We start from the raw sequence: 18889 nt of genomic DNA, 5'->3' as shown, positions 1-18889 counted from the left end.
GGGGTATGTACTTCATAGCTATGTGCATTTGCTATGTAGCCACATACAGATATACGCAAGTAATAGTTAGGAGCTAACTAAACACTACTAGATAGTGGCTCAATTACATAAATAGAAATTTTTTATTCCAAATTTCTTATAAAGATCACCTAGTAGCATTAGCTACCCTCTCTGAATGTTAGCACTATTTAGCTTAATGGGAGCTAACAGTAATGTTTACAGATTCAAACTTGACCACCCAATAGCATTGCAAGCTCTAGCTAGTTATGGTGGCTTGCCACGTTGAATTGAGTACCTATAATGTATGTAGTGTTGTTTGTGAAATAAGATGCTCTACATAGACTCATAGACAAAACATGCACACGAGATCAGAGAGTGAAAAAGATGATGGAAATAGCTAGAATTTATTCGAATGAGATAATGAGTAAGTGGAGTACAACTCTAGTAGCCCTAGCACTAGGGCTTATGTGGCTTCTAACACAGTAAGGGAGTGTTCTCATGAGTAAAAAACCCATTGTCTCATCATGATAGGGTAAAAAAGTGCTCGTGATTGGCTTAGTTCACACCTAAACTTCTAGGAGGCATAAGGCTAACAAACCCTAAAGTGAATGGCATGAATGGATACAAGGTGTAGCAAACTATCTTGGTAGAGGTAATAAGTTCAGAGCTTGTTGGAAAGCTTCAAAGATCTCCCGAGAAAGGGGCTTGGTAAATCTTGTTGAAATTTGAGCATTGTGATGAGCTATGGTGGATCAAACACTAGAATCAACATCATTAACAAAGTGATTAGCAAATAATTAAGACTGGATAATTAGCAAATAGATTAATGTAGGCATGGATACTCAAAAACTAGCAAATTCTCATTAGGGCAAAGCCTCAATTTATAGAGTTTACATCAAGCATCAAATCCCATTGATTTGTCCATGATTCACTCCCAGAATATCTCCACCTCTTGCTTGTTTCTCTCCACCTCTTCTCTTTTCCCTAAATATCTCCCAGAATAACTCCACACTTCCCAGAATATCTCCACACTTCCTAAATTCTCTCATGCTACCCTTTATTCTCTCCCAGTAGATTCTTCTCACCTTTTCATAGGTTCTTTCACATTTACTCAATCTCTTTTACAGCCTCTAACCAAGGGCTTGTTCCCGCACACACCCTATTCACTTGTATATTTCAACACCTCCCCTCAAGTGAATAATCCTAGCACACCTGGACCCTATACCAAGTTTCCCTCTTTCTTGATAGCCCGCGACCAGTGCCTCAAGTCCCTAAACTCCATAGTCCTTGACACTCTCTCTCTCTATGTGTCCAAGGCTACTATAAGTGCCTGCGACCTTGACTAAAGTGCTCACACATACATCTACCACGAGGCCTACATCATCAGTGGCTTAGAGGTGGTTTTACTTTGTTGGGGCAAGTTACATTGGGTTGTGGGGTCTCTCTCTCTCTCGCTCTCTCTCTCAGAAAAGATGATCCGACTCCACTTCCTTTGGAGCCTCCATGAAGTTTTCCGATGTCGTTCCTTCTCCACTGGGTTTGCTGTATAGCAGTCTCTCACCATGTGTCCTGGCTTTCCACATTTGTGGCAAGTGAAGGTCCTTCCTCCTTGTTTGCCTCTTCCTCGTCCTCGTCCTCGAGAGAATCCTCCTCGGGTGAAGAATGCTTTTTCCTCTCCTGCTCTGTTGAGTCGAGCCCTTTCTTCTCTTTGCCTCTGCTCTCTTGCTCTAGTAGAGCTGCTTCTATCTCGTGTAGCTTCAATTCAGGTACATTCTTTAGTGTTGCTATAATGTTTTCATAATCACCTTTGTCCACACTCTTCAGAAGTACAGCTAATGCTTCATCATCTTCTACCTTTTTGCCAATAGCTGCCAACTGTTGCTTAATGCTTTTATATTTGTTCAAGTGTGTGATTAAAGGTTCACTTTCCTTCATGTCCAATTTGTAGAATTGTATTAACAGATTTATCTTTGAATTTTTTGCTTGTGTACCAAATAATTTATTGAGTTCATCCCATGCATCTTTTGCCCATTATATCCCTGTGATGTGATGAATGATTTCATCATTTAAACTGAGTGCAATAAGTCCCAATGCTTTTTCATTCCTGCTCTTCCACTCATTTTTTCCTCTCTCTGGGCATTCATCTCTCCCTTCAACTAATCTCCACAGATTTTTCCTCATGAGCAAATACATGGTTTTTGTCTGCCATGTATAAAATTGTTCCCCATTAAATTTGGCTATTTCCTGTGCTGAACTCATGGTGATGTGAAGGGGGTCTTACCTCTTGATCCAATTTCAAGATTCAAGGGCAGTGTATACCCTTTTACAACTCAATCTGGTGTTTAATAAATGATTACAACAAATTTATCAGCATAAAATCACCAAAAATTACATTAAATCAACGGTAACCAATTTGTACGGAAATGGTTGGAGTATCAAACCAACTCCGAATTGCAATCTGAAGTTATAGGGATCTGTATCAGATACCTAATGGTTAATTTGAACCCTCAATTATACTAAAATACAGTGATTAGCATTGATTAATCACACTGATTAGCAAACTAATGCTCTGTTTTTGTGTGCAAAAAATAGAGTATGCGGGGCATCCAGATCTAGTGCCTTAGACTTCAAATAAGCTCAACTGCTTTCAAAGGCATCAATAGCAATGAGTCTAGTAGAGGATTAAGCCAAGAAACACAAGATTTGACCAAATATTAAAAGCTTAATCTCTGTTTTACCAAAGTCACCTGCAGATTTGATGAAGAGCTTGGATCTCACTGTAGACTTGATGAAACTGAATTCTGTCTTCACCAACTTGTAGAGCATGCTTGAAAACCCCCGGGGCTAAGAGGAATTAGACTTATTTGACTTGTGGAAGAGAATATCTCAAATTTTCCTCAGAAAATCAACGCCTGCAAATTTGCAAAAATCGTGAGCTAGCGTGGGCGGTTTGCGCTTTTGATTGCATAGGCTGGAGCCCCTTTGGGTTAGCTACCTTGGGCTAGAATGGTTTGGTGGAGGATCTAGAGCTCCTCCACCAGCTGGGGGTGAAGGAGTGAAGTGAAAAATAACTAAAATTCTGGTTATTTCTTAATTATCTACTAATCCTAATTAATTAGATAATGGGCTCGTAAATCTGATGGATTCTAGGCATGGCTCTGATACCATGTTGAAATTTGAGCATTGTGATGAGCTATGGTGGATCAAACACTAGAATCAACATCATTAATAAAGTGATTAGCAAATAATTAAGACGTAATTAGTGGATAATTAGCAAATAGATCAATGTAGGCATGGATACTCAAAAACTAGCAAAGTCTCATTAGGGCAATGCCTCAATTTATAGAGTTTACATCAAGCATCAAATCCCATTGATTTCTCCATGATTCACTCCCAGAATATCTCCACCTCTTGCTTGATTCTCTCCACCTCTTCTCTTTTCCCTGAATATCTCCCAGAATAACTCCACACTTCCCAGAATATCTCCACACTTCCTAAATTCTCTCATGCTACCCTTTATTCTCTCCCAGTAGATTCTTCTCACCTTTTCACAGGTTCTTTCACATTTACTCAATCTCTTTTACAGCCTCTAACCAAGGGCTTGTTCCGGCACACACCCTATTCACTTGTATATTTCAACAAATCTATCTACCACATTGGCATGTGTCGGCAGGTAGGTCAATGCTATCTCTCTATCATGGAGCCATTCCCTAACGTAGTGAAAATGCACCTCATTGTGATTTGTTCATGCATGGAAAACTAGATTACATGCAATTTCTAATGCGCTCTGACTGTCAGTGTAAAGGGTGGTAGTAGACTTCTTTTCGATACTAATATTAGCCAAAATACGGTGGAGCCAAACACACTCCACAGTAGCTGTGAATGCTACCATGTATCTAGCTTCACAATTGGATGTGGTTAGTGTTGGCTACTTCTTGCTGAGCCATGAGATGTATGAGCTACCAAGAAGGAAACAATATCCCACTAGTTAACACTCTTGTGTTAGAATGTAAGATTCCTCCCCTAGCCCCTCAAGATGTCCAGTTTCTCCCCCCGTAAAATCAATCCCCTTTTCAGAATAATAACAAATCTTGTTTCTATCTGTTTTGGCCTAGAGAGAGAAAATATTCTAGAGAGAGATAATTCAGTTTCTAGATATCTTTGGATGGAAAAATATCCCTTCTTATTAAAATGATTTTTCTTGAAACAAAAATTCAAAAAAGAACTTTCTAGTGTGCAATTGGAATAAATTGAAAATAGGTAAAAGAACTTTCTAGTGTGCAATTGGAATAAATTGAAAATAGGTAAAAAGGACCATAGCTTGAGGGTCCAGATTTTTAAAAAATTTTGGATTAAGGTTCCTATGGACCAATAAGATTAATCCAAATGTAGGGAGGAGGAGATAAATTGAAGAATAAAAGAAAATTTTCCAAAAAATAAGTAAATACTCACATAAGATGAAGAGTTGACTAAGGACAAGGTTTATTAGTTAAAAAAAGAAGAGATATTTAGAGGAAATGATGCATTCTTGACACCTCAATGTGGGAAATTTTCCTCATGAAGGAGGCACCTATTTCACATGTGTGGATGAGTTTTAAACTCACAAATAATGAGATATTTTTATCTCTCCTCTCTCCTGTTTCAACTAGATCCAAAAAGTAAGCTAAAGTGACCTAAAAATGGTCAAAAAGTGACCAAACTGATATGGAAAATTCTAGAATCAGTTTGCTTGGTCAGAGGCTCACTTTTTCCTATAAATAGAAGCCTCCCCTTTTGTAAAGGTTAATAGTGTTTTATGCACTGTTACTCTACTCCTCCCCAAAGCCACAAACATTGAATTCTTTGATAATTCACTTGTTTTTGACTAATTCCTCTACAAAGAATTGGTGGGCCACTCTTTGTAAAATTCCTCCCCAGCCTCTCAAGATGTCCATCATCTTCCCGTGTAATCAAATCCCTCCTTAGAACTATAAAAGATCTTGTTTCTAACTGTTTTAGCCTAGAGAGAGAAAATATTCTAGAGAGAGAATGTTTAGATTTTTAATATTTTTGGATAGAAAAATATCTTATCTTATTAAAATAAGTTCCCCTGAAAGAGAAATTCAAAAAGAACTTCCAATGTGCAACTGGAATTTATTGGAATTGGATATAAAAGACCTTAGCCTAAGGGTCTAAATTAGCCTAAGGGTATAAAAGACCTTAGCCTAAGGGTCTAGATTTTTAGAAATTTATGGATTATGATCCAATTAAGGTTTCTATGGGCCAATAGGATCAATCCATGTGTGAGGAGGAGATAAATCCAATTTATAAAAGGAAATACCACAAAATGAGTAAATGCTCACCTAAGGTGAAGAGTTGAATATGTACAAGGTTTATTATTAGCAAAAAACTATGAGTAATATTAAAAATATGAGATATTTTGGATATAATGATTCTATTTTGACACATATGTAAGGAAGGGGAGTCCCTTCAATGCTCACATAAGGTGAAGAGTTGAATATGTACAAGGTTTATTAGTAAAAAACTATGAGTAATATTAAAAATATGAGATATTTTGGATATAATGATTCTATTTTGACACATATGTAAGGAAGGGGAGTCCCTTCAATGCTCACATAAGGTGAAGAGTTGAATATGTACAAGGCTTATTAGTAAAAAACTATGAGTAATATTAAAATATGAGATAAATTGGGTATAATGATGCCATTTTGACACATATGTAAGGAAGGGGGAGAGCTTTTAATGAGGCGCCTACTTCACATGATTAATTGAGTTTTAAATCATCATAAATTTAGATGTTTCATCTCTCCTCTCTCCTAATTTAAGTCTAGTTGCAAAAAGTTAGCTCAACTGACCTAAAAATGGTCAAAAATTGACCAAACTGAATTAAAAAATTCTAGAATCAGTTTGTTTAGTTAGGAGCTCACTTTTTCCTATAAATAGAGGCCTTCCCCTTTGTTGAAACTCAATAATGTTTACGCATTGTTACTCTATTCCACCCAAGCCAAGAGCTGTGAATTCATTAATAATTCACTAGTTTTTTGACATTTCCCTCTTCCAAAGATAGGTGGCCACTCTTGTTCAATCAAGAGTTGAACCCTCAAACCCTCAAGCCAAAGGAAAGCTATTACAGTCTTTAGTAAGTTGGTAACTCTTCTTTTTTTTCAATTATTTTATGGTTTTTATGGTTTAAATGATTTTTATGCTTTATGTCTTCTCTAAAAATGTTATGGCTCATTACAGAAAGGCATTCCCCTCTCTTCTCTAGAAAAACCAACCATTCTCTATCCTTGGTAAATGGTTAATGATAAATTGTCAAGTTTTTTATAATGTTGTTTTAATTAAGAGGAAAATTGTTTACTTTAGGATAAATCTAATACTTCCAGCTTTTTTTTTAAGACTTAGAAAGTTGAATAATGGTCAGCCATACAAAGGAGGTTATGGCAAAATTTGTTGAAATTAGTGAAATAAAATTCTTCTTTAATCTTTAGGGTTTCTATATTCCAAGAATTATTTTTATGCATAGGAGTATGCATAAAAGATAAATTTTTATATCAAAAGTGTTACTTTTACCATTTTTTATTTTCATGCATAGGAGTATGCATAATGATAAATTTTTATATCAAAAGTTTTACTTTTATCATTTTTATTTTCATGCCTAGGAGTATGCATAATGATAAATTTTTATATCAAAAGTGTTACTTTTATCATTTTTATTTTCATGCATAGGAGTATGCATAATGATAAATTTTTATATCAAAAGTGTTATTTTTATCATTTTTATTTTCATGCATAGGAGTATGCATAATGATAAATTTTTATATCAAAAGTGTTACTTTTATCATTTTTATTTTCATGCATAGGAGTATGCATAAAGATAAATTTTTATATCAAAAGTGTTACTTTTATGATTTTTATTTTCATGCATAGGAGTATGTATAATGATAAATTTTTATATCAAAAGTGTTACTTTTATGATTTTTATTTTCATGCATAGGAGTATGCATAAAGATAAATTTTTATATCAAAAGTGTTACTTTTATCATTTTTATTTTCATGCATAGGAGTATGCATAATGATAAATTTTTATATCAAAAGTGTTAACTTTATCATTTTTATTTTCATGCATAGGAGTATGCATAATGATAAATTTTTATATCAAAAGTGTTACTTTTATCATTTTTATTTTCATGCATAGGAGTATGCATAATGATAAATTTTTATATCAAAAGTGTTTATTTTATCATCTTTATTTTCATGCATAGGAGTATGCATAAAGATATATTTTTATTATAAAAGTTTTACTTTTATCATAATTGATTTTAATGTATAGAGGTATGCATAAAAGATAAATTTTAATCGGAGATCGACGTAAATGAATATTCCTCGAGAAATCCATGTTTTTGAATTTATAAAAATATATTCGTCGAAAGAAATTTTAGAAAAAGAGAAACTGAGATAGTACCTTTCGAGAAGATAATTTTAGAAAGAACCTTTCAGACCTAAACTCTGACTCAGACTATTGACCAAGACCTAATTCCTTCGTCAGTTTCAATCAATGACGATGTGCCCAGTTCAGGGAAAATGTATTCAATCACCCACCGAATCTGAAACTAAGTTAAGACTTGTGACTTTGATCTAAGGATCAAGTTAACAGAATTTGAAGAATTCTGTTTGGAATTGAAAATTGGATCTAGAAGTATTGAGATAGGGATTTACAATATACTAATGGTATTCAAATAAAAATCAAAAACTGTAAACTTGCATTACGTCAGAATGTTGGAGGGAGCATTTGGCATATATGTTTATCTAAGGGAAGTTCGGTTGCAACAGCTGGCGGGGAGTGTTCAAGGGACAGCTCACGCGGCAAAACCTACCGAGGTCTTGACTAGCCTCGGTATGGTTAAAATGGTGCGCTTCCGGTACGATGGACGAGGGCCGACGAAGCGGTCCCTGAGTGAAGTGCCGGGACACCTAAGGAGGATCCTGGAGGGTTCTGACCAGGTGATGCACAAAGAACCTGTTTTACTATTTTAGATGTAGTTTGCCTGAACTGACCTAGCTTTTGACTCAGAACTCTAATTGACAAACCGTTTTGATATGATTCACCACCACTATACCATCTACGCACCAGCACTATACAGTAATCATCGGTTTGACGTTTTCACGGAAAGCATTGATGATCAAATCCTTCTTACGACTCAGATACAACTACCTGTTTGCTCTCAAAAAGAACCTGTTTTACTGTTTTAGATGTAGTTTGCTTGAGTTGTCCTAACTTTTGACTCAGAACTCTGATTGACAAACCGTTTCGATAGGATTCACCAGCACTGCACCAGCCCTGTACAACAAGCATTGGTCTGAAGCTTTCACAGAAATCTTTGACGATCAAATCTTGCTTATTACGACTCAAATAAAACTACCTGTTTGCTTTCACAAAGAACCTATTTTACTGTTTTAGATGCAGTTTGCCTGAACTGTCCTAACTTTTGACTCAGAACTCTGATTGACAAACGATTTTGATAGGATTCACTAGCATTGTACCATCTATGCACCAGCACTGTTTAGCAAGCATCCGTCTAAAGCTTTCACGGAAAGCTTTGACGATCAGATCCTGCTTACAACTACCTGTTTGCTCTCACGAAGAACTTGTTTTACTGTTTTAGATGCAGTTTGCGTGAACTGTGCTAACTTTTGACTCAACAGTACATACAAAGTCATACATACATGCATGCATATGCCCTTTTATACATGTAGATAGACGCATATGTCCATACATACTTGCCCTGCATACCATTGGTGGCTCCATCAACATACTAAACCAATTGATTGGTTGGGGGCCTCTACCGTGAACAAAGAATCAAGTAATTTGTAAGGTAAATGGTGAATTTTGATTCTTTTCTATAATTTCTCAATGTTTCTCTCTTCTCAACCCCTCTCAAGCTTGAGAAGCTTAATTGGAATGGTTTTTGAATGCTATTGAAGTTAATTGATGAATGGTAGTGAAGAGTTACATAATTTGATGAATGCTATTGAAGTTAATTGATTAATGATAGTTAAGAATTACATAAATTTCCATTTATGCTTAATTCTAATGGTTTTTATGTAATTTCTCTCTCTCACTCAAGAAATGGTCATACTCATGACCCATTCTCAATCCAAATGAAAACTCCGATTGACAAACCATTTTGATAGGATTCACCAGCATTGTACCATCTACGCACCAGCACGATACAGCAAGCATTGGTCTTAAGCTTTCACGGATAGCAGGTAGTTGTCTCTTAATCATAAGCAGGATTTTATCATCAAAGCTTTCTGTGAAAGCTTTAGACCAATGCTTGTTGTACAGTGCTAGTGCGTAGATGGTACAATGCTAGTGAATCCTATCAAAAACGGTTTGTCAATCCCAGTTTTGAGTCAAAAGTTAGCACAGTTCAGGCAAACTACATCTAAAACAATAAAATAGGTTATTTGTGCGAGCAAACAGGTAGTTGTCTCTTAGTCGTAAGCAGGATTTGATCATCAAAGCTTTATGTGAAAGCTTCAGACAGATGCTTGTTGTACAGTGGTGGTGCGTAGATGGTATACTGCTGGTGAATCCTATCAAAACGGTTTGTCAATTGGAGTTTTGAGACAAAAGTTAGGACAGGTCAGGCAAACTACATCTAGAATAGTAAAACAAGTTCTTTGTGAGAGTAAACAGGTAGTTGTATTTGAGTCGTAAGCAAGATTTGATCGTCAAAGCTTTCGTGAAAGCATCGGAGAGAAGCTTGTTGTACATTGCTAGTGCGTAGATGGTACAGTGCTGGAGAATCCTATCAAAACCGTTTGTCAATCGAAGTTCTGAGCCAAAAGTTAGGACAGTTCAGGCAAACTGCATCTAAAACAGTAAAACATGTTCTTTGTGAGAACAAACAGGTAGTTGTCTCTTAATCGTAAGTAGGATTTGATCGTCAAAGATTTCTGTGAAAGCTTCAGACCGATGCTTACTGTAAAGTGCTGGTGCGTAGATGGTACAATGCTGGTGAATCCTATCAAAACAGTTTGTCAATCGGAGTTTTGAGTCAAAAGTTAGCACAGTTCAAGCAAACTGCATCTAAAATAGTAAAATAGGTTCTTTGTGAGAGTAAACAGATAGTTGTATCTGAGTCGTAAGCAGGATTTGGTCAAAGCTTTCCGTGAAAGCTTCAGACGGATGCTTGCTAAAAAGTGCTGGTGCGTAGATGGTACAGTGCTAGTGAATCCTATCAAAACGGTTTGTCAATCGGAGTTCTGAGTCAAAAGTTAGGACAGTTCAGGCAAACTCCATCTAAAACAGTAAAACAGGTTCTTTGCGGAAGCAAACAGGTAGTTTTATTTGAGTCATAAGCAGGATTTGATCTTCAAATCTTTTTGTGAAAGCTTCAAAGCGATGCTTGCTGTACAGTGCTGGTGCGTAGATGGTACAGTGCTGGTGAATCCTATCAAAACAGTTTGTCAATCGGAGTTTTGAGTCAAAAGTTAGCAAAGTGCATGTAAAACAGTAAAACATGTTATTTGTGAGAGCAAACAGGTAGTTGTCTCTCAGTCGTAAGTAGAATTTGATCGTCAAAGATTTATGTGAAAGCTTCAAACAGATGCTTGTTGTACAGTGGTGGTGCGTAGATGGTATAGTGCTGGTGGTGAATCCTATCAAAACACTTTGTCAATTGGAGTATTAAGATAAAAGTTTGGACAGGTCATGGAAACTACACCTAGAATAGTAAAACAGGTTCTTTGTGAGAGCAAAGAGGTAGTTGTATTTGAGTCGTAAGCAAGATTTGATCGTCAAAGCTTTCATGAAAGCATTGGAGAGAAGCTTGTTGTACAATGCTGGTGCGTAGATGGTACAGTGCTGGAGAATCCTATCAAAACCGTTTGTTAATCGGAGTTCTGAGCCAAAAGTTAGGACAGTTTAGGCAAACTGCATCTAAAATAGTAAAACATGTTCTTTGTGAGAACAAACAGGTAGTTTTTGTTGAGATTCAAGCTCGATGTCAGTGTGAGCCAGCTATGCTATGTGCTGGCAGATTAGGTAGGAACATGTGTGAGACATAAATGACCACGTGTCTAGCTGGTCATAGTGTGTGGACATTAGCTAGGGTTAGTAGAGTGTGGACACAACTCATAGTGTGTTGTGTGGATTATGGATTAGTGCATTATGCTTTGTGTGAGAGTGGACATGGCTTTCCTCTATGGTTAGGGTTTGCAATATACATTAGGGTTTGCTCCTGTGTGTGTGTCTCCTCCCCCTCTACGGTTCTTTCAACATGGTATCAGAGCCTTGTGCTGTTTATTAGGGTTTATGAGTGAGTGAAGAGAAGAGGGAGAAGAAGCTGTGAAGCTTGCCATTGGAGCTGTGAAGCTTGGAGCACACCAAATACTATCAGATCTGAGAGCTTGGCCTACCGAGTAAGGTCTTCTAAACATCCTTGAGCGGATTGCAAGTGATGCAGGCAAAAACAAAGCAAGTTAGAGCAAATCAAAGCAAAGAGAAATTCTGGTTTTTGAAGCTTTCCATTAAAGCTTGGGAACATTGATGTATGGTGGAAATACATGTAAATCTGGCAAAGAAAACATGTATCTGACAATGAGGGATGTAATGGCAACTCTTATGCAAGCCCTATTGTGATTTTGGAGCATTTTGGAAGCATTTGAATGTATGAAAATCTCTGGTTTTTTGAGCTCTCACAAAACAGAGAAAGAGGAGTCAAAAATTGAAGCATTTGGAACACATTTTTGGTAAAAATCAAAGCATTGATGGGTCACATGCCTAGGTGTGTTGGGCACCTATAGTCATCATCAATTAGCATCATAAACCTTCCCAAAGGCTTCATTTGTAGGCGGCGCAGCTCAAACAGTGAAAACAGAGCAGTTTTCTGGTTTTTTGACTACGACTTGGTGCTTGATATCTTCCACAATTTCTTTAGCAATTGGATGTTTTACACTTTGGAGAAGAGGGCTATGTGATTTGTTTAGTCAATGATGCTTAAGTGAGCTGGGAATGAGCTGATTAAAACAGGCTGTCCACTGGTTGCAGAGAAACAGAGCATTTTAATTGAGCAATTAATCCTTCGTCTTATACAATTGGACAAATTCCTCTTACATGGAGTTGATGGACACTATTGCTAAGATAATGAATTCCTGGTTGCCCAATTTGGTCAAATATTGAAGGAATTAGAGCAAATTTTCTACTGGTTTTTCTGGTTTTTCCAAAAACAGAGAAAGGGGTTTTCAAAAATTGATATGTACACATGTCAGATGATGTTGATACTCAACATTGAGGTTGATTAGGTGTCAATGCAAGTTGCCCATACTTGATTGCACCATTACATTGTGATTTGGAGCCTTGGAAGGCGTGTCAATTCAGGGTATCCCGGACTGCGTGAGTCAGGTTCATCTTGGATGATTACAGGTTGATTTTCTACATCAAATTTGGAGTTTGTTGGCTATCTTGGAGTATCTGGAACATTCATTGGAGTGTGGTTGAGATGAGGAAGGCTCATTTACAGATTTGAAGTGTGCGGAAGGTGTACGCATTGAGCAACATGTCGGATAATCCAGTACAGATTGTTGGTGAAAAGCTGGATAGGAAGAACTTCCAGGCATGGAAGTACAGGATAAAGAGTTTCTTGAAAGGGAAAGGATTTTGGAATCTCATTATACAGGTGCTGAGCCAGAGCCTGAGCTACCTCGACAACCTACACAGCAGCAGCTTATTCCTCATAAGCAATGGTCAGAGAGAGCATTCAAAGTGCTGCATTATTTATCTATATGTATTTCTGATGCTATGCTCATACACATACAGGATGCTGAGAATCCCAAAGATGCATGGGATACTTTGGTCAAGATGTTTGATACAGATACGAGTGCTAGCAAGTCTCAGTTGCGACAGCAGATACACAATGTGAAAAGGAATAAAAGGAGCATACAGGATACTGAGAATCCCAAAGATGCATGGGATACTTTGGTCAAGATGTTTGATACAGATACGAGTGCTCGCAAGTCTCAGTTGCGACAGCAGATACACAATGTGAAAAGGAATAAAAGGAGCATACATGATTATGTGCAAGAAATCAAGAAATTTGCAGATGCATTGGCCACAATAAATGCCCCCATGCCTGATGATGATTTGGTGGATATTACCTTGCGTGGTCTTGGCAAGGAATACAAATCTTTTGATACATCTATCTCAGTGAGGAGTACAGGTTTACCCGACTTCGATGAGTTGGTTTCACTCTTGTTGGTTGAGGAAATCAAGCTCAATGATTCATTTCTGGATGCATCTTCTAGCCATGATGATGGCAGAAATCAGGCTTTCTACTCACAGAGAGGCTTTAGAGGCAGGGGGAGATTCGCATCACGTGGACGTGGTGGTAATGGTCGTGGATGGCAGGATAGGCCTCCACAACAGAATTTTCAGCCTTCATATGGTGCTCGAGGTGGTCGTGGATATGCACCTCAGAGAGGCAGAGGTAACCCCCGTGGAAGAGGACGTTGGCAAGGCCAACAAAATTCTATGCAAGATGTGGAATGCCATTATTGTGGCAAATATGGTCATATGGCGAGAGATTGTTTCCGCAAACAGCATGATTTGAGAGGGGGGTAGAGCACAGCGTGGTGGTCATTATGGTGGAAACTATGCACAACATGGTGGTGGAAATTATGCATCAAGCAGCAATGATGGCACTGCAAATCATTTGTTTGCCATCATGAAGCATGTTGTGGGTTCTATGACAACAAATGCTGAGAATGATGACACATGGTATATGGACTCAGGAGCATCAAACCATATGACATGTCATGGTGAATGGTTTGAGCATATGAAGCCTATGGATGTAAAAGGCTATGTGGAAACAGGTGATGATACCCAGCATGTCATTACACATGTTGGAAGTGTACCATTGGTCATGCACAATGGTCAGACAAAGTCTATGTCAGATGTGTTGTATGTGCCTTCGATCACTAAAAGCTTGGCCTCAGTTGGTCAAATGGTAGAACAGGGATTACAGGTTCGTTTCAACGAGCATGGATGCTTCGTTGAAGATTTTAAACATGGATGTAGAGTGATTGCTAAAGGCAAGAAAGAAGGCAGATTGTTTAAGCTGGACGCTGGAATTCTTGAGTTAAAATCAGCCATGTTCTCCAAAAGTAAAAATGTGGTACTATAGGACATTGATATGTGGCATAAGAGGATTGGACATGTCAATATACAGAGATTAAAGAACATGCAAACAAGAGGCATTGTCAATGGATTGCCTAGGTTCAAATATGATGGACATATGCATGTTTGTGAAGCTTGTCAGTTTGGAAAGCAGGCAAGGTTGAGGTTTCCTAGAGAAGGAAATATGAGAGTAACAGGCCACTTGAGATCGTACATAGTGATGTATGGGGTCCTGCACAAAACCCATCTATCAAAGGCAGTTTATACTATGTTACATTCATAGATGATTTCAGCAGGATGACATGGATATACTTTCTGAAAGAGAAGAGTGAAGTGTTGGAAAAGTTCATGGATTTCAAAGCTTTTGCAGAAAAGCAATATGGCTGTTGGATTAAATGTCTGAGGACAGATGGAGGTGGTGAATACACCTCAAAAGCTTTTGAGCATTTCTTGAGGAAGCATGGAATAAGAAGACAATTGACTTGCAGGTATACACCTCAGCAGAATGGTGTGGCTGAGAGAAAGAATAGAGTCATATGTGAAGTGGCTAGGGTGATGCTCAATGAAAAGAGCATGCCAGATTACTATTGGGCAGAAGCATGTGCTACTGCAGTGTATATATTGAACAAAACACCTACAGCAGCCATTCATGGAAGCACGCCAGAGATGCGGCTTACAGGTTACAGGCCAGACATTGGACATCTTAAAGTTTTTGGATGCATAGCTTATGTACATGTGCCTGATGAAAGAAGAAGGAAGTTGGATCCGAAGGCAGAGAAATGTGTATTTTGTTGGATATGCACAGGATCGAAAGGAATACAAATGTTATAATCCACAAACTAGACAAGTGGTCATCTCACGAGATGTGGTGTTTGATGAGCTTGCTAGTTGGTACAAAGCAAAAGATGAAGGTGTCAGTGAGTCACTTGAGGCTGATGTACATGTGAACTTGCCACCACAAGCAAGTTCTAGTTCTACTACTATGTCTGGGCCAGCAGAGCAGAAGCTGAGAGTAGCAGTGTACGTCCATGGTTAGGACGTCTGAGGCATGAGAGTGTGAGCACTGGGAGTAGTGCTATGGATAAAGGCAAAAAGAAAGTCGAACGAATTGGAATCACAGGTTATGAGTCATCTAGTTCTGAGAGTTTGGATGAGGAGCTTGGCATACCTGTTTTACGCACACCTGGTGCTAGGCAAGACAGATATGTGCAACCACATGCTTGAGTTACAGGTGTACAGAGTGACCCGCATGCATTGCAAAGATCCCAGAGGGTCAGATATCCTGTTGACAGATTGACATATCGAGATTTTGCTATGCACTATGCATATATGACATCTATGGTGAAGCATGTGGAACCTACATGCTATACAGAGGCTATTGGAGAGCATGTATGGGAGAAAGCAATGGATGTTGAGATGGACGCATTGGTCCATAATGATACATGGGATTTGGTTGCATTACCAAAGGACAAGAATGTTATTGGATGTAAATGGGTTTACAAAGTGAAGTGCAAATCTGATGGTTCTATTGAGAGACATAAAGCAAGATTGGTAGCAAAGGGTTATGCACAGACCCAAGGATTGGATTATGATGAGACGTTTAGTCTAGTGGCTAAGATGGGCACAGTGAGAGCAGTCATTGCTATGGCTGCAGCTAATGGCTGGGAAATGCATCAGATGGATGTCAAAAATGCATTTCTGAATGGAGATCTACAAGAGGAAGTGTACATGGCATAGCCAGAAGGGTATGTACACCCTAGATATCCCACTCATGTATTGAAAAAGGCATTATATGGTTTGAAGCAAGCACCACGTTCTTGGAGTGATAAGATGAGCAAATATCTTATCTCACTTGGTTTTCAGATTTCTATAGCAGATTCTTCACTCTATGTGAAGAAGACAGAGCATGGGATTGTTTTACTCGTCATCTATGTGGATGATTTGATTATCACAGGTGATCATGGTGCAGATGTGATGCATGTCAAGAAAGCTTTGAGTGGGCAATTTGACATGAAAGATCTTGGTGAGTTGAGATACTTCCTTGGAATTGAAGTGGTGAAAGATCATGCAGGTACATGGTTAGTACAGCGCCAATATGCATTGGGGATATGTTGGCAAAGTATGGCATGACAGGGTGTAAGCCTATGAGTACACCATTGGAGCAAAATGTGAAGTTGCGGGCTGATTATGGAGAGGAATTGGATGATCCTTCTATGTACAGGAAGATGGTTGGTAGTCTCATATACATAACTATCACACGCCCGGATTTGAGTTATGCTGTGGGGCTAGTCAGCCAGTTTATGCAGAGCCCCAGGAAACCACATTTGGATGCAATGAGACGCATCATGAGATATGTGAAGACCACAGCACATTATGGTTTATTTTATAAGAGTGGTAAAAGCTTGGACATACATGGCTACACAGATGCTGATTGGGCACGTAGCGCATATGACAGGAGGTCTACTAGTGGATATGCTTTTACACTTGGAAGTGCCGTGGTGAGTTGGAGTAGCAAAAAGCAACCTACAATTGCTTTATCCAGTACTACAAAGGCTGAGTACAGGGGTGCAGCCATTGCTACTTGTGAGGCTATATGGTTAAAGAGTCTCTTGACAGATTTATGTGAGCCTATTGAAGGCAAAGTTGTCATTCATTGTGACAACATGAGCAGTATACAGTTGGCAAAGAATCCAGTGTTTCATGCGAGGACCAAACACATAGAGGTCCATTATCACTTTGTCAGAGAGAAGGTGTTGGATGGTATAGTTGATCTTCACTATGTGAAGACTGATGAGCAGGTGGCTGATATCTTCACGAAGCCACTTAGCAGGGAGAAATTTGAGTACTTCCGGACTATGTTGGGAGTACATGGGATGAGCTTGAGGGGGAGTGTTGAGAGTCTTGATATCCCAAGCTCATCTACATCTTCATCGGGCGGCAGTACATCATGAGCTTGAGAGGGGCTGTTGAGATTCAAGCTCGATGTCAGTGTGAGCCAGCTATGCTATGTGCTGGCAGATTAGGTAGGAACATGTGTGAGACATAAATGACCGCGTGTCCAGCTGGTCATTAGCTGGTCATAGTGTCTGGACATTAGCTAGGGTTAGTAGAGTGTGGACACAACTCATAGTGTGTTGTGTGGATTATGGATTAGTGCATTATGCTTGACCGCGTGTCCAGCTGGTCATAGTGTGTGGACATTAGCTAGGGTAAGTAGAGTGTGGACACAACTCATAGTGTGTTGTGTGGATTATGGATTAGTGCATTATGCTTTGTGTGAGAGTGGACATGGCTTTCCTCTATGGTTAGGGTTTGCAATATACATTAGGGTTTGCTCCTGTGTGTGTGTCTCCTCCCCCTCTACCGTTCTTTCAACAGTTGTCTCTTAATCGTATGCAGGATTTAATCGTCAAAGCTTTCTGTGAAAGCTTCAGACCAATGCTTACTATACAGTGCTAGTGCATAGATGGTACAATGCTAGTGAATCCTATCAAAATAGTTTGTCAAATCGGAGTTTTGAGTCAAAAGTTAGCACAGTTCAGGCAAACTTCATCTAAAATAGTAAAACAGGTTCTTTGTGAGGAAGAACTGATCGTCAAAGCTTTCTGTGAAAGCTTCAGACGGATGCTTGCTAAAAAGTGCTGGTGTGTAGATGGTACAATGCTAGTGAATCCTATCGAAACAGTTTGTCAATCGGAGTTCTGAGTCAAAAGTTAGGACAGTTAGGCAAACTCCATCTAAAATAGTAAAATAGGTTCTTTGCGGAAGCAAAGAGGTAGTTTTATTTGAGTCATAAGCAAGATTTGATCGTCAAAGCTTTTCACGAAAGCTTTAAAGCGATGCTTGCTATACAGTGTTGGTGCGTAGATGGTACAGTGCTGGTGAATTCTATCAAAACTGTAAGATTCCTCCCCCACCCCCTTTTTGATGTCTAGTATCTTTCCCTGTAATCAATCCCTCTTCAGAAATATAAAGACCTTGTTTCTATCTGTTTTAGCCTAGATAGAGAAAAATATTCTAGAGAGAGAATATTCAGATTTTGAATATTTTTGGATAGAAAAATATCTCTTCTAATTCAGATGAGTTCCCCTGAAACAGAAATTCAAAAAGAATTTTCCAATGTGCAATTGGAATTAATTGAAAATAGCTATAAAGAACCTTAGCCTAAGGGTCTAGATTTTCAGAAATCTTTAGACTATGGTCCAATTAAGGTTCCTATGGACCAATAGCATCAATCGATGTGTAGGGAGGAGATAAATCCAACTTGTAAAAAGAAAATACCCAAAAATGAGTAAATGCTCACATGAGGTGAAGAGTTGAAAATGTACAAGGTTTATTAGTAAAAAACTATGAGCAATATTAAAAATATGACATATGTAAGGAAGGGGAATTCTTTAAAGGAGGTGCATATTTCACATAAGATGAAGAGTTGAAAATGTACAAGGATTATTAGTAAAAAACTATGAGCAATATTAAAAATATGACATATGTAAGGAAGGGGAATTCTTTAAAGGAGGTGCATATTTCACATAAGATGAAGAGTTGAAAATGTACAAGGTTTATTAGTAAAAAAAACTATGAGCAATATTAAAATGATTCCATTATGACACATATGTAAGGAAGGGGAGTTCTTTAAAGGAGGTGCATATTTCACATGCTTGAATGAGTTTTAAACTCATAAAAATTGAGATATTTCATCTCTCCTCT

The sequence above is a fragment of the Cibotium barometz genome, chromosome 57, assembly GCF_041138505.1.
Source record: "Cibotium barometz isolate CiBa-2024 chromosome 57, ASM4113850v1, whole genome shotgun sequence".
Classification (NCBI taxonomy): domain Eukaryota; kingdom Viridiplantae; phylum Streptophyta; class Polypodiopsida; order Cyatheales; family Cibotiaceae; genus Cibotium; species Cibotium barometz.
The sequence above is the reverse complement of the archived record's forward strand: the minus strand, read 5'-3'. Positions refer to the sequence as shown.